The sequence below is a fragment of the Bos indicus x Bos taurus genome, chromosome 10, assembly GCF_003369695.1.
Source record: "Bos indicus x Bos taurus breed Angus x Brahman F1 hybrid chromosome 10, Bos_hybrid_MaternalHap_v2.0, whole genome shotgun sequence".
NCBI lineage: Eukaryota > Metazoa > Chordata > Mammalia > Artiodactyla > Bovidae > Bos > Bos indicus x Bos taurus.
The window spans coordinates 91,372,331-91,388,950 of record NC_040085.1 but is presented as its reverse complement, the minus strand read 5'-3'; positions in this window follow the sequence as shown (position 1 = coordinate 91,388,950).

Here is a 16,620-nt window from a genome sequence, read left to right as displayed (position 1 = left end):
GACATTAAACAAATATGCCACAAAAAAAGAAAATTACATCCCTGAAGAGCACAGATGCAAAAAGTTTCAACAAAATATTAGCAAAACAAATTCAACAAAACATAAGCCATGATCTGGTGAAATTTATTCCAAGGATAATTGTGGTTAAATATCCACAAATCAGTCAGTGTAATACACCAGACTAACAACAGGTAGGATAAAACTCATATGATCATCTCAGTAGGTATAGAAAAAAAGCATATGAGAAAATTCAACATATATTTACCTAAAAAAAACTCTCAAAAAAGCAGATATAGAGGGAGCATATCTCAACATAATTAAGGACATATATGACAAGCCCACAGGTAATACCATACTCAAGAGTGAAAAGCTGCAACCTATTCCTCTAAGCTCAGGAACAAGACAAGAATGATCACTCTCACCACTTTTATTCAACATAGTATTAGAAGTCCTGGCAAGAGCAATTGTTAAAGAAAAAGAAACAAAAGGCATTCAAATTGGAAAGGGAGAAGTAGAACTGTCACTATTTGCAAAGGACATAAAATCGTATATAGAAATTCCTCTAAATAACCCATCAAAAAAGTATTGACTGATTTGTGGGTGATTTTTTTCCAACATTTCTCTATTTTCAAATATGCAATGATTGAGCATAAACTCTTCTCATCAACATAAGCATTTAAATGATTAGTAAATACAGCAATCGAAAGTTATCCTTTAAACATAATAGATATCAATGTGGTATATATGTGCATATGTGTGTGTGTTTAGGAAATAATCGTGAAGCATTGTTATATACCATATTCTATTCTTGATCTTGGAGATTCTGTTTTCCTGGCTGGCAATATGCATTCTATATGTCTCATGCTAATCATGCCACTGCCTGGTGGGTTCATATTAAATTTTTGTCAACTGTCGGTTTTTGTGTTTTTTAATTTCCACATCTCTCCTCAAGTACTTAGGGCAGAGGCTATTTAGTAAATTTGCTTTGCAACTAAAAGTTTGAGTTTAGAAAAAAATTCTAGTCAGCCTGTTTAACTCCACAAGGATGCCTGTAGATACACTGCTGCTGCTGCTGCTGCTAAGTCACTTCAGTTGTGTCCGACTCTGTGCGACCCCACAGATGGCAGCCCACCAGGCTCCCCCGTCCCTGGGATTCTCCAGGCAAGAACACTGGAGTGGGTTGCCATTTCCTTCTCCAATGCAGGAAAGTGAAAAGGGAAAGTGAAGTTGCTCAGTCGCATCTGACTCTTAGCGACCCCATGGATTGCAGCCTACCAGGCTCCTCCGTCCATGGGATTTTCCAGACAAGAGTTCTGGAGTGGGATGCCATTGCCTTCTCCATATAGATACACATTCTGGGCTTAAAGAAATTATATTCACTTACTGACAATTTGATGATGATGTTAATAGAACCATATAGTGCCAAAGCCATTCAAGTAGAGGCGTTACGTGCGTTCACGGGGTAAAGATTTTGTGGAAAGATTTTTATTAGGCTAGCACTCCCTTCTAACAGTACAAATGAATCATTTCCCTAAAGGATCTTGGTTCTTAGATGTGAAAAACACTCTTTTAATCAAATTTTTATAACAACTATTCTGTTGCACCTCATAAGGTGTTTGTGAGACTCAAAGGAGGGAAACAGAATTTTTTCTAAGTGAAAAATGTCATTATTATCAAAGTTTTCTTCCTCTATGCCTTTTCCCAAATAACCCCAATTTGTACTGGCTCTCAGAATTAACTAGTTTAATTGCAGAATAAGTTTTGTTCATATAATTTACTGATTCATATTACTTGTATGATTTATGAATTATAAAATGTAATCATAGCACTAACTATAGGAACAATAATTTAGAAAATGTATTTCTAAATTGAGAAAATTTCTAAATTTAGAAAATGTATTGAAATAGAATTTCAAACCCTCACAGAGCACCCTGAGAAGATCAATGGATGATAAATAAATTACCCAATGCCATATAGCAATGGGGCTTCCCTGGTAGCTCAGTGGTAAAGAATCTGCCTGCCAATGCAGGAGATGCAAGTAAGATCTCTGGGTGAGGAAGATCGTCTGGAGAAGGAAATGGCAACCCACTCCAGGATTCTTGCCTGGAAAACCCCACAGGCAGAAGAGCCTGGTGGACTACAGTCAATGGAGTCCCAAGAGTTGGACATGACTTAGTGACTAAATAACAAGAAAAATATAGCAGTGACTGTCTGGACCAAGTATTCAAGTCCAGGGTATCCATTCAGAAGTCCTGTATTCTTGATGTCTATTCTATGATGCCTTAGTAAACTCCAACTTTAGTTATATTGGTCATATTAATAAATAAAATATTTGATCATCAGTGTGTTGCCATTCAGAAGAACGAAGAATAGCTGTGGCATCTGACTGAATATTTTACTATTTCTTGGGAATAGTTTATGACTTCTCACTCAAAATGGGTGATAAGTTCAACTGTTTTTGCAAACGGAATCAGAAGCATTAGGGGATTAGTGTTCCACCTAGCACTTGCCACCACTAACCCAAGCACAGCTATGAATAAATGGGACCACAACAGATGATGAGGAGACAGCTCTTCTGGCATATCATTTCCCTTAATTAGTCTGCCAGCAAATATAAATGCCTGTTCTCCAAGCCTGAGTAGCAGTTAACCCACAGAAACACCAAGTCCTAATGCAAGATTTTGACCTTGCCCACGCTGCTCAGTTCTAAAAGGCGATGACAGTGTGCCGAGTCCTTTGATGACATAGATTGTTTACTTACAGTGTTCCCACCAGCAGCTTAAGGAAGAAATACAGAGTTGCATAAAGTGGTTTGCAGCCTAGTTGTCAAAAAAAAAAAAAAAAAAACCACTGTCCACAGTGCCCTGGAAAACTGTTAACACGTTGTTAGTACTTTCCAAGCAAGGACATTGTTACACATATTTCATATTAATGTAGTTTAGCTCAGTGGCAATTTTCTCCTAGTAAAGAAATATGGGGTTTCTGAAAGGTCTAAGCAAATAATACAGTCTGCATCTGAAATGTTCACAAGTCACGCATTGAACTTTTTCTCCTTGTATGTTAATTACCAAATAATACATTCTGTGCCTAATTACAAGAGTACATTTTTAATGTTGACTTCCAACGGGTTCTATTTTTTTAAGAAGTATTATATTAAGAAACCTATAATATACAGAGACAGCTATTTTATGTATACAATTTGGCTGGAAGTTTTTAAGTCAAGCTAAAAGGTGGAATGTGATTACTTGCTCACTCTACAGTGAGTTATTAATCAGAAGAGGTTAATAAGATTCAATTAAAGATTAGATGCTTTTGAGAAATTTAATAGTGTGTTTGTTCTAAGGGAAAATAAGAGTTTCTCTATAACTGGAGTATAGAGATAAATAGTTATCAGGCCTCAGGCATCGTGAAATAAACTAACCAACCACCAGAGTTAAAGAAGAAATTTTTTTGGCTATGCAATAATTCTCAATTAGGTGCATCATGGTGCATTTTTGGCCATCTCCTAAACCATCCATCACTAGACACAGTAGGAAGCAGGATGCTCTACCGGATGGACCATTGGCTGGCTGAGGGGTGTAAATTTCTGTTTGGAATTTACAGAACCCTTCAGGTTCTAAAATTCAACAGGATTTCCTCTGGGCTCTGGAGACTAAATCCTTCCTCAACCAGAGGAGACAGATTTATGCTGAAAGGAATGTGTGTTCTGGAGTAGAGGAAAGAGAAGCTATATACGAGGCCAGGAATGTGTGCTCTCACTCAGTAATTTTAATCCACTATATTATTTTTCCCAGAAAGTTTTTGTTTGTATTGTTAGTTTGTTTCATTTCACATTTATTTTAAGACTGCTTTGGATTTGGAGGGTCAAATGTAAAAATCGAATATTTAGCTCAACTCCTGAAACTTCAGAGAGAATGCAGCCTTTCCAATATAAAGTAAGCCACACCACTGATTTACTGTCTACTACACACATCAGAGAATCTGTAACATTTGTTGGGAACCAGGCAATGAGGGAAAACTGAAATGATGACATTCAGATGTTCATATCAAAATCTAGTATTCTCCATTAAGCAATTGTGCATTTTCTGGTGATTAAGACTGCAAATTAGAAATAGGATCCTGAATCCTGATTCACTGTGGATATCACAGAAAGGATACAGCTTCAAGAACATTATTAGATTTTTTTTTTAAAGAGCACAATAGTGATGACAGGTACATGAGAAAATGGGATATTTAAGAAGACAGGCCATAAATATTGTTCTGGTGGATTGTTTATCTATGAACTAAAGATAAAATATAAGTGTTCAGAGGATCTAAACAATTATGAATACCGACTTCTTCAACTGGAGTTTGAATTGCTCTGAGACATTCCTTCAATAGCCATTCTGACTTGTTTTCTGGAATTGCTAGCTATTGCTGAGTAACAAATTTCTGGAATAAATTACATATATGCACAAGTATCTTGTTTCTTGTTGAGATATTTCTGTTATAATAAATGATTATATATATATAGTTTTTTTAATTTAAATTTATTTATTTTAATTGGAGGCTTATAATAGCCAGGACATGGAAGCAACCTAGATGTCCATCAGCAGATGAATGGATAAGAAAGCTGTGGTACATATACACAATGGAGTATTACTCAGCCATTAAAAAGGATACATTTGAATCAGTTCTAATGAGGTGGATGAAACTGGAGCCTATTATGCAGAGTGAAGTAAGCCAGAAAGAAAAACACCAATATAGTATACTAACGCATATAATAAATGATTATATTAAGGATAAGTTTATTTCCCTTAAACTCCAAGACTAACATGTTTGTCCCGTTTAAGCCCAGTCGAACAGCTCTAATTCCTCTATGACATACATCCATTTTGAGTGTTCATTTGCTGCAAGCATTGTTCTAGTTACTGGAATTTAGAAATAAGAATGATAAAAAACACTAGAATGAGTAGGAAAAGTGCTTTCTCTATGTAGCTTTGCAGTTCCCTCTAGCACCTACAACTGGCAAAGCCTGATGTGCCTGAATGCAAGGGAGAGATATTGACAGGGTCTGGCTATCTTATCACAAGTCTGGGCAAACAAGAGTGGATTTGGAGCGGAAAGGCTATAACTGGCAGAGATGGAAAGTAAGAGTAAGAAAAAGCAATCCAGAAACCATTGCAATAACAGATGAAAAAATCAGTTCAGGCAAAGATAAAGAAAGAAAAAGTATATAATAGGGTGACTGGATGATAAAACACGTAAGGCAGGATTTGGTTTTACTCTGTGAGACTGGTGTGCAGAGAAAAGAATTCTTTGAACTTTGGAACCAGTGAAGTAAAATTGATCTTGCTTTTGAATCTCCGCTCCATCACTTACTGTCTGCATAAAAGTTTTCCCAACTTCAGATTCTTCCCTCTAAAATGTGGTAAATAATATTGCATCTGTTAATACTAAAGTGCCTAGCAAAAAACCAGCTACTAAATAAATTATATACATCATTGTTAAGTATTCTGCTTCACTTTTTAGACTTCATTTGTGGTAAGAATACCGAAATCTTGTGTATTCCTTATCTTTCTTTACTACTGTGATAAAAACTCACCTTTTGTATCCCATATTCCCATACTATACATATATACTATAGCCATTCAGTTCAGTTCAGTTCAGTTGCTCAGTCGTGTCCAACTCTTTGCGACCCCATGAACTTCAGCACACCATGCCTCCCTGTCCATCACCAACTCCCGGAGTCTACCCAAACCCACATCCACTGAGTCAGTGATGCCATCCAACCGTCTCATCCTCTGTCATCCCCTTCTCCTCCTGCCCCCAACCCCTCCCAGCATCAGGGTCTTTTCCAATGAGTCAACTCTTTGCATCAGGTGGCCACAGTATTGGAGTTTCAGCCTCAGCATCAGTCCTTACAATGAACACCCTGGACTGGTCTCCTTTAGTATGGACTGGTTGGATCTCCATGCAGTCCAAGGGACTCTCAAGAGTCTTCTCCAACACCACAGTTCAAAAGCATCAATTCTTCAGTGCTCAGCTTTCTTCACAGTCCACTCTCACATCCACACATGACTACTGGAAAAACCATAGCCTTGACTAGATGGACCTTTGTTGGCAAAGTAATGTCTCTGCTTTTTAATATAGCCATTAGTCATAAAGGATAAAAAGTTATAGGGGAAAATCAATATAAACTGTATATTAATTACTGCAGAGCATTGATTGGTACAGTTTTATCATATTACAATCCAAAAACTAGAAAGAGGGATTTCCCTGGTAGCCCAGTGGTTAAGGGTCTGCCTTCTGATACAGGAGATATAGGTTCAATACCCGGTCTGGGAACTAAGATCCCTCATGTCGCAGAGCAACCAAAACTGCATTGCAACTAGAGAAAAGTTCACGCATGTCAAGGAAGGATCCCATGTACTGCAACTGAGACCTGATGCAGCCAAATAAATAAATATCATTAAAAAACAGAATTTGCAATAAGTTTCAACTTAATATGAAATCTAATTATAAAATTGTTTCCTCAATAACTAATTTTATTGCTTATCACAGATATATGTAAAATCTTATTGTATTCCATATTCAGGGCTTCAGAAAAAAACATCAATTCTGTATAGTACATAGGACATTTTCTGTAGAGAAATGGTTGATATTTACATTTCAGTACTCCACTTGAATGTGCCTTCTTTATTTGGTTAATGGCATTCTGTGAGCACTGCACCTTCTGAAAGACATCTTTATGGTTGGAAATATCCTAATCATGGATCACCGATTCAGGGAATTCCTCAAGGGTTCCATCAAAATAGTTTAGTTTGCAAAAATGTCTCAGTACAAATCCCAGGATAGGATTAGAGGGCCCTTTCTGTCTTTTTGCCACAATTCCCATTTAGTCATCCAGAGAATCTGGGGGCTTCAGACACAAATTTATTTCAAAGTGGATTGGTTATTATACTACAAAGTCAACCATTTTTAGCTGTATATTGCATCCTTCATCCAAGCAATTCAGACCCTACCTTATTGCATTCCTTGATTCAACAGAACTAATGTCTTCCTTCTTTTGTCTTCTTTGGAAGTAGCTTACACCTGTCTTCCGTCACCTTATATCGCCTGTCACTGCAGTTGGGGAACATCTATCTCCCCATATCAGATTATAAAATTTTAATGCTCGTGCCTTTCTTTTCTCATACAATTTAGTGTTATATCTCGTAAGTGCAGGGGCAGAGCAAATGTGTGGTGAATTGAATTGGTCTGAGACAAATCACTTTCCATAGCGATGTGCATGGATCTTCAATGGAAAGCTAAATTAAACAAAGCATTTTAAGACGACTTAACACTGACCATAGCTATCGCTTCCCCTGTCCTGTTTAATGTTGTGTGTCAACTGGACTGGATCATGCAGTGCCCAGATATTTGGTAGACATTATACTGTGTATGTCTATGAGTGTGTTTATGGATCAGATTAATATTTGAACTTATAGGTTGTTTAAAGTAGATTTTCTTCTCCAAGGTGGGTGGGCATCATTCATCCATTAGCTTTAAAATTAATATGCTGATATTATGATATGTGATAAGTGATAATGTGATGATACTTGGAGGGGGATGTTCAATAGGTGAGTAGAAAGGTCACAATAAGTAGGGGAAAAGTTTTGTTGTTGTTGTTGTTCAGTCTCTCAGTTGTGTCCTACTTTTTGCAACACCATGGACTATAGCACACCAGACTTCCCTTTCCTTCACCATCTCACAGAGCTTGCTCAAATTCATCTCCACTGAATCTGCTGCTGCTGCTAAGTTGCTTCAGTCGTGTCCGACTCTGTGCTACCCTATAGATGGCAGCCCGCCAAGCTTAGCCATCCTTGGGATTCTCCAGGCAAGAACACCGCAGTGGGTTGCCATTTCCTTCTCCAATGCATGAAAGTGAAAGGTGAAAGTGAAGTCGCTCAGTCGTGTCTGACTCTTAGTGATCTCATGGACTGCAGCCTACCAGGCTCCTCTGTCCATGGGATTTTCCAAGCAAGAGTACTGGAGAGGGGTGCCATTGCCTTCTCCGCCACTGAATCTGAGATGACACCTAACCATCTCATCCTCTGTCATCCACTTCTCCTCTTGTCTTCAATCTTGCCCAGCATCAGGGTCTTTTCCAAGGAGTCAGTTCATCCAATCAGGTGGCCAAAGTATTGGAGTTTCAGCATCAACCTCAGTCCTTCTAATGAATATTCAGGACTGATATCTTTAGAATTGACTGGTTGGATATCCTCACAGTCCAAGGGACTCTAAAGAGTCTTCTCCAACACCACAGTTCAAAAGCATCATTCTTCAGTGTTCACCCTTCTTTATGGTTTAAATCTCACATCCATAAATGACTACTGGAAAAAACCGTAGCTTTGACCATACGGACATTTGTTGGCAAAGTAATATCTCTGATTTTTAATATGCTGTCTAGGTCGATCATAGCTTTTCTTCCAAGGAGCAAGTGTCTTTTAATTTCATGGCTGTAATCCATTTTGAGTTTATTTTTGTGTATGGTGTTAGAAAGTGTTCTAGTTTGATTCTTTTACAAGTGGTTGACCAGATTTCCCAGCATCACTTGTTAAAGAGATAAACTCAAAATGGATTAAAGATCTAAACATAAGACCAGAAACTATAAAACTCCTAGAGGAGAATATAGGCAAAACACTCTCTGACATACATCACAGCAGGATCCTCTATGACCCACCTCCCAGAATATTGGAAATAAAAGCAAAAATAAACAAATGGGGCCTAATTAACCTTAAAAGCTTCTGCACATCAAAGGAAACTATTAGCAAGGTGAAAAGACAGCCTTCAGAATGGGAGAAAATAATAGCAAATGAAGCAACGGACAAACAAGTAATCTCAAAAATATACAAGCAACTCTTACAGCTCAACTCCAGAAAAATAAATGACCCAATCAAAAAATGGGCCAAAGAACTAAATAGACATTTCTCCAAAGAAGACATACAGATGGCTAACAAACACATGAAAAGATGCTCAACATCACTCATTATCAGAGAAATGCAAATCAAAACCACTATGAGGTACGATTTCACACCAGTCAGAATGGCTGTGATCCAAAAGTCTACAAATAATAAATGCTGGAGAGGGTGTGGAGAAAAGGGAACCCTCTTACACTGTTGGTGGGAATGCAAACTAGTACAGCCACTATGGAGAACAGTGTGGAGATTCCTTAAAAAACTGGAAATAGAACTGCCTTATGATCCAGCAATCCCACTGCTGGGCATACACACTGAGGAAACCAGAAGGGAAAGAGACACGTGTACCCCAATGTTCATCGCAGCACTGTTTATAATAGCTAGGACATGGAAGCAACCTAGGTGTCCATCAGCAGATGAATGGATAAGAAAGCAGTGGTACATATACACAATGGAGTATTACTCAGCCATTAAAAAGAATACATTTGAATCAGTTCTAATGAGGTGGATGAAACTGGAACCTATTATACAGAGTGAAGTAAGCCAGAAGGAAAAACACCAATACAGTATACTAACGCATATATATGGAATTTAGAAAGATGGTAACAATAACCCTGTGTACAAGACAGCAAAAGAGACACTGATGTATAGAACAGTCTTATGGACTCTGTGGGAGAGGGAGAGGGTGGGAATATTTGGGAGAATGGCATTGAAACATGTAAAATATCATGTATGAAACGAGATGCCAGTCCAGGTTCAATGCATGATACTGGATGCTTGGGGCTAGTGCACTGGGATGACCCAGAGGGATGGTATGGGGAGGGAGGAGGGAGGAGGGCTCAGAATGGGGAACACATGTATACCTGTGGTGGATTCATTTTGATAATTGGCAAAACTAATATTATTATGTAAAGTTTAAAAATAAAATAAAATTAAAAAAAAATAAAGGAAAGAGAAAAAAAAAATTTCATGGCTGTAGTCACCATCTGAGGAGATCTTGGAGCCCCAAAAATAAAGTCTGTCACTGTTTCCATTATTTCACCATCTATTTGCCATGAAGTGATGGGACTGGATGCCATGCTCTTAGTTTTCTGAATGGTGAGCTTTAACCCAACTTTTTCACTCTCCTCTTTCACTTTCATCAAGAGGCTCTTTAGTTCTTCTTCACTTTCTGCCATAAGGGTGGTGCCATCTGCATATCTGAGATTATTGATATTTCTCCCAGTATTCTTGATTCGCTCTTGTGCTTCATCCAATCCTGAAATTTGCATTATGTAGACTGAATATAAGTTAAATAAGCAAGGTGACAATATACAGCTTTGATGTACTCCTTTCCCAGTTTGAAACAGGTCCATATTTCCATGTCTGATTCTAACTGTTGCTTCTTAACCTGCATATAGATTTTGCAGGAGGCAGGTAAGATGATCTGGTATTCCCATCTCCTGAAGAATTTTCCACAGTTTGTTGTGATCCACACAGCCTAAAGCTTTAGCATAGTCACTGAAGCAGAAGTAGACATTTGTCTGGAATTCTTTTGCTTTTTCAATGATCCAGCGGATGTGGGCAATCTGATTTCTGGTTCCGCTGCCTTTTCTAAATCCAGCTTGAACATCTGGAAGTTCTTCAACAGTTTACATACTGCTAAGCCTGGCTTGAAGAATTTTGAATTATTGAAATTTTGAGTATTGAATTTTGAAATATTGAATTCAACTGGCTTGAATTATTTTGCTAGCATATGAGATGACAACAATTGTGCAGTAGTTTGAACATCCTTTGGCATTGCCTTTCTTTAGGATTGGAATGAAAACTGACCTTTTCCAGTCCTGTGGCCACTGCTGAGTTTTCCAAATTTGCTGACATATTGAGTGCAGCACTTTCATAGCATCTTCTTTTAGAATTTGAAATAGCTCAGCTCAAATTCCATTATCTCCACTAGCTTTGTTCATAGTGATGCTTCTTAAGGCCCACTTGATTTCACACTCCTAGATGTCTGGCTTTAGGTTAATGATCACACCATCGTGGTTGTCTGGTTCAGGAAGATCTTTTTGTACAGTTCTTCTGTGTATTCTTGCCATCTCTTCTTAATATCTTGTGCTTCTGTTAGATCCATACCATTTCTGTCCTTTATTGAGATCATCTTTGCATGAAATGTTCCTTCGGCATCTCTAATATTCTTGAAGAGATCTCTTGTCTTTTCCATCCTTTCTTATCTCTCCTTGTTATTCATTGGAACTCTGCATTCAAATGGGTATAACTTTCCTTTTCTTCTTCGCCTTTCACTTGTCTTCTTTGCTCAGCTATTTGTAAGGCCTCCTCCGTCAACCATTTTTCTCTTTTGCATTTCTTTTCCTTCGGGATGGTCTTGATCACTGCCTCCTGAGTAATGTCACCAACCTCTGTTCATAGTTCATCAGTCACTCTGTGTATCAGATCTAGTCCCTTAAATCTATTTGTCCCTTCTACTGTATAATCATAAGGGATTTGATTTCAGTCATACCAAAATAGCCAAGTGGTTTTCCCTACTTTTTAAAATTTAAGTCAGAATTTTTCAATAAGGAGTTCATAATCTGAGCCACAGTCAGCTCCTGGTCTTGTTTTTGCTGACTGTATGGAGCTTCTCCATCTTCAGCTGCAAAGAATATAATCAGTCTGATTTTGGTGTCGACCATCTGGTGATGTCCATGTGTAGAGTCGTCTCTTGTGTTGTTGGAAGCGGGTGTTTGCTATGACCAATGCGTTCTCTTGACAAAACTCTATTAGCCTTTGCCCTGCTTCATTTTGTACTCTAAGGCCAAACTTGCCTGTTACTTCAGGTATCTCTTGACTCCTTACTTTTGCATTCCAGTCCCCTATGATGAAAAGGACATCTTTGTTGGGTGTTAGTTCTAGAAGGTCTTGTAGGTCTTCAAGCAAACGTTCAATTTCAGCTTCTTCAGCATTAGTGGTTGGGGCATAGACTTGGATTACTGTGATATTGAATGGTTTGCTTTGGAAATGAACAGAGTCATTAGTAACAAAAGTCTTAGTAAGTGGGAATTAGGCCTCTGTTGACTGTCTTTGAGCTTAGACATAGACCTTCTGCCTTCAGACTAAGACTGGAATTATACCACCCCTTCTCCTTTGTCTCCAGCTTGCTCACTGAAAATCGTAGGTCTTCTCTGATTTCATTACTACATAATCCAGTTAGATATATATCTTGTTGGTTCTGTTTCTCTAAAGAACACAGACTAAAACACTTCCCAAGCTATTTTTTCAGTCTAAGAATGAGAGAAACCTGTGTGTTTCATGCACATGTTACCAATTCCAACAATATCTTGTCTCCACTGACACACTAAAGAGTCTAAAATGAAAATAAATGAGAATAAAGTTGTTCAGCTAATAGATTGACACAAATAGCATAGTTTTCTATGCATATACCTTTTCTTTCCTGTCATAGTCAAAGTAAATAAGTACCTATCATTCTATGGGTGACTATCTCCTTTCCAAATGTGTACTAACTCTAGGTAGCATTCCTCCCGAGAAACAGTGATCATGTTAAACAAAAATACAATGCAATTTAAAAGTTAGAGGTGTAAAATATTTTACCCAGATAAATCTATTACATATACTTTCAGAATATGTGTCCCTCTTTACATGAAGAATTAAAAAAGACAATTGCAGGTAAATACCAAACAATGAGATAAGAAAAGTTATAACAGAAAAGAGTAAGCACTCACCACCCACCCATTCTCACCCCAGTAGGATTAACAATATCAAGCACTAACTGATTTAATGAACCAGGGTTAAAGAGTAACAATTACCTTTTTTGTCTCATTGTGCAAAAATGAACTAAACAAAAACCTAGATAAAATAATAAATGCACACACATCAGTGGTGAACAGGAAAACACATACACAATTATACTGCATGTAGTATAATAAGATAGTTGTAATGATAGGAAAGAATTTAATCTTCTGTTTTATTTAGCTTCATTATTTTCTTTAAAAAAAAAAAATAGCCTCTTTTAGGAGAAACTAAGTTACAGAAATACAATTAAACTTCTCAAATGCCTCAGGAAATATGTCCTTTATCTAGCCTTCCACCATAAAATTAGAAAAGGAATTTGATGACTTTAAGCTATGAGGAGCCCTGTGGGTGACAGGAAACCCGCTGAGGAGGGGCAGCCGGGAAACTTCAGCTCTATTTGAAAAGTGACCAGTATTTTGAAGGGAGTGGAGTTTTGCTTTAGAACCTAATAACGCCCATCTGTAGACCAGAGCCTGTTCATTGACCTCAAGATTTAGGATAGTACAAGCCATGCCAGAATAATAAGGTGAAGTAGAATCCAACAAGACAGGTTCAGATTGACCAATATTTGCTGCATACGAATCAAATACTTTAGAATGATACTAGCTCAGCATGGAAGTCACATAAACCCATGTAACTAACGAAAAACAGACATTACATGAAGCACTGAAAAACCATCAAGAGGTCTTTTTCGCCTCTCACCAAAACCACACTTTGTAAAGATCAATTGATAGAGTGCAAAGTGTCCTGAATTATTATAATCATGAATTATTCCTCTGATTGTTGTTACTTTGGCAGTGGTTTTCTCTACACGGCACCATAATGAAGCAGGATTCCATTACTGCCAAGTTTCTTGATCAATAAAGAATAACAAACTAAGGTAATTCATGCCTTGTCATAAAATGGAACTCTTCCAGGCCCACAGCATGCTCATTTCAGTATGTATGCAGATTTGTTGGGCTTTTGCAGCATCAGAACAACCAGTTACTCTCCCAAACTCAGGTTACTCTCCCAATAACCAGTTACACTTGTCTTTCATTGGAAACTCTAACACCACGAGTCAGTATCCACTCTCTTGATCTGTGTCCAACAAGGAGAACACACTCAAACGCCTCTCTTCTCAATGCAAACTTGACTTGCTTAATAAAACAATCGTGAATGTCAAGATATGCCATAAGTGGCTCTTTATAATCTAATGTTCTTTAATTTGCTTTTACTTTTGTTCTAAACAAATCCCAACCCCACCTAGAAGACTTGATATAATCCACAGATTCATCGAGTGGTTTATGCTGAAGCACAGGTTTGCTCAGTATGCACTGGCAAATACAGATGATTAAAGTGAGGGAAAAAAAAATTTTTTTTTCAAATTTAAGATAAAAAGGATTTATTTTAAAGTTGCTTATCCTACTCCTCTTTTCTTTGGAATCATTTCCAGTCATTGCTGGGTAGAGCCATGAGAAGAATTGATTATTTAAATAGGACTTTATCTTCAGAGGTTGCACTTAGGGCAAGATGAATATTGAATATCTCGGTAATGGAAGCTCTCCCCATGGGCATTAGAGTTTTCTTTCAAAGTGGGTTAAGTGCCATGATAAATACTCTGAGTACATACTGCCCACTGTGTTTTTAAAAGATGTGAACAACTTGACATAGAAAACCAATAATACACATTTGCTACAGATTAATGCATTTCAACCCTTTCCAAGGCCTGGATGCATCGCATGCTGCTTGAAGAGAGTCTCAGTGATCCACACTGCCCCTTTTCTCTTTTCCTTCCTGTACAGGTTGTTATCTGGGAGAAGATCACATACATTTATGAAGAGAATAACGTATCAGAAATGGGAAACTACTCAGAGAATCCAGTCTCAGCTGTTCACATATGTGCTCAGTTTCTGAGTCATTCTGAGTCTCAGGAAATGGGCAAATATCTTTTTCACAGCAATTTTCAGAGCCATTTGGGAGCATCTGAGAGGCAAAATGCTACTGTGAGCATGCATGGGAAGGTCACCTTGCAGAGAGTTAGAAATGGTAACTTTGAATAAAACTAAAGAAGGATATAAAGGAGGAACTGGTTTGTGTTATGTATGGCATTTATCCCTTTCCTTAGACCAGCAGATAATTTTTTTTCAAGTTTGGGGAAATACTATATTTCAATATTGTCAAGTATATTTATCAACATATTTATATGCATCTGAGTAATTCACAATGATTTCCCTTCTTCCAGACACTGGCAAATATAGATAATCAATAATACCCAATGACTACGAGCACTTTTCTCAAAAGACTGTCCTCCATTTTCAACAGATAGCTTGTCAAACTACCAACAGGAATGTTCAGTGTTTTAGAAACAGTGCTTATGTGACTATTGCAGATTAACACGTTGTAGGTATTAGTGCTATTAGAAAGTTGCAAGGGCTGTAGTATTTTTTCCCTAAAGAGAAGGCAGTACAACAGACCAGGGCCCATCCAAGCTGCCATTTGCATGCATAAAGACACTTAGCAGCTACTTTTTCTTTATGCAAACCCAGGATTCTCAGTATTAAGCAGATATCTTGGGGATAACGGGAATAATTTAAAATACTGTTAAGTTTCTTTAATACAAAACAGAATGGATTTTGAGCAGTAAGAATATATATATGTATAATAAAATAATTCAAAGATGATTAGAAGAGTCACGATTTATAAAAGTTAAAAAAAAAATGTATAAAAGGTCAACCCCTGAATATTCACTGGAAGGACTGTTGCTGAACCTGAAGTTTCAATGCTTTGGCCACCTGATGCAAAGACTCAGCTCACTGGAAAAGACTGATGTTGGGAAAGATTGAAGGCAGGAGAAGAAGGGGATGACAGAGGACAAGATGGTTGTACAGCACCACAGACTCAACGGACATGGATTTGAACAAAACACAGGAGATAGTGGAGGACAGCGGAGTCGGGCACGCTACAGTCCATGGGGGTCACAAAGAGTTAGATATGACTTAGCAACAAAAAGAGGTGTTAAGAAAATGTGACCCACAAATAACAAAGGCAATATTGGGACGCTGGCTGGAGTACAGAACATTTAAATGCTTCTGCTTTCTTTCTCAGACAGAATTGTTTCTTTTCTCAAAAATCACTATGTGGTTATGATATGTTTTCCCCATGTCATAATATGCCTACCACTCCATTATTTACAAATATCTAGGTTATATGATGTGAGATGTCTTTGCCTCCCAGGGTATGGACTTCCCTGGGAGTTCAGTCAGTAAAAAATCTGCCTGCAGTACAGAAGACCTGGGTTCAATCCCTGGGTTGGGACAATCCCCTGGGAAAGGAAATGGCAAACCACTTCAGTATTGTTGCCTGGAAAATCCCATGGGCAGAGGAGCCTAGCATGCAACAGTTCATGGGATCGTAAGAGTCGGACACAACTTAACAACTAAACCACCACTCAGAGTTTAAAATTTCTAGGCATGATTGATAAGCTCCAATATTTCTAATTCTTTTTAAAAATATCTACCCTAGATTAGTTTTATACAAAACTCCAAGGAGTTCTTTTGCAAGAAAGATAGAGCTTGAAATATGGAAAAATATTCATTTTCAACTGGTGGGAAAATTGTATAATTCAAGGTGAAGTCAAACTATGGTGACCTGAGAAAAAACATAAAATATCAGAGATTTAATTTTTATGGTACCGAATCCCTTAGTGGTAAAGAGCGTGAGTGCTATGATTAGAAAATCTGGGCTTCGGGTCATGGGACTGCCATTTACCATCTGTGTGACCTTAGGCAAGCTGTACCTTCTTAGATTCCTTTTCTATAAAATTGGAATAACAATTCACAAAGGGTTTTTGTGAAGATTATGTATTATTGTAATAATTATCGTACAACAGAAATAATTATTATAATAATAATTA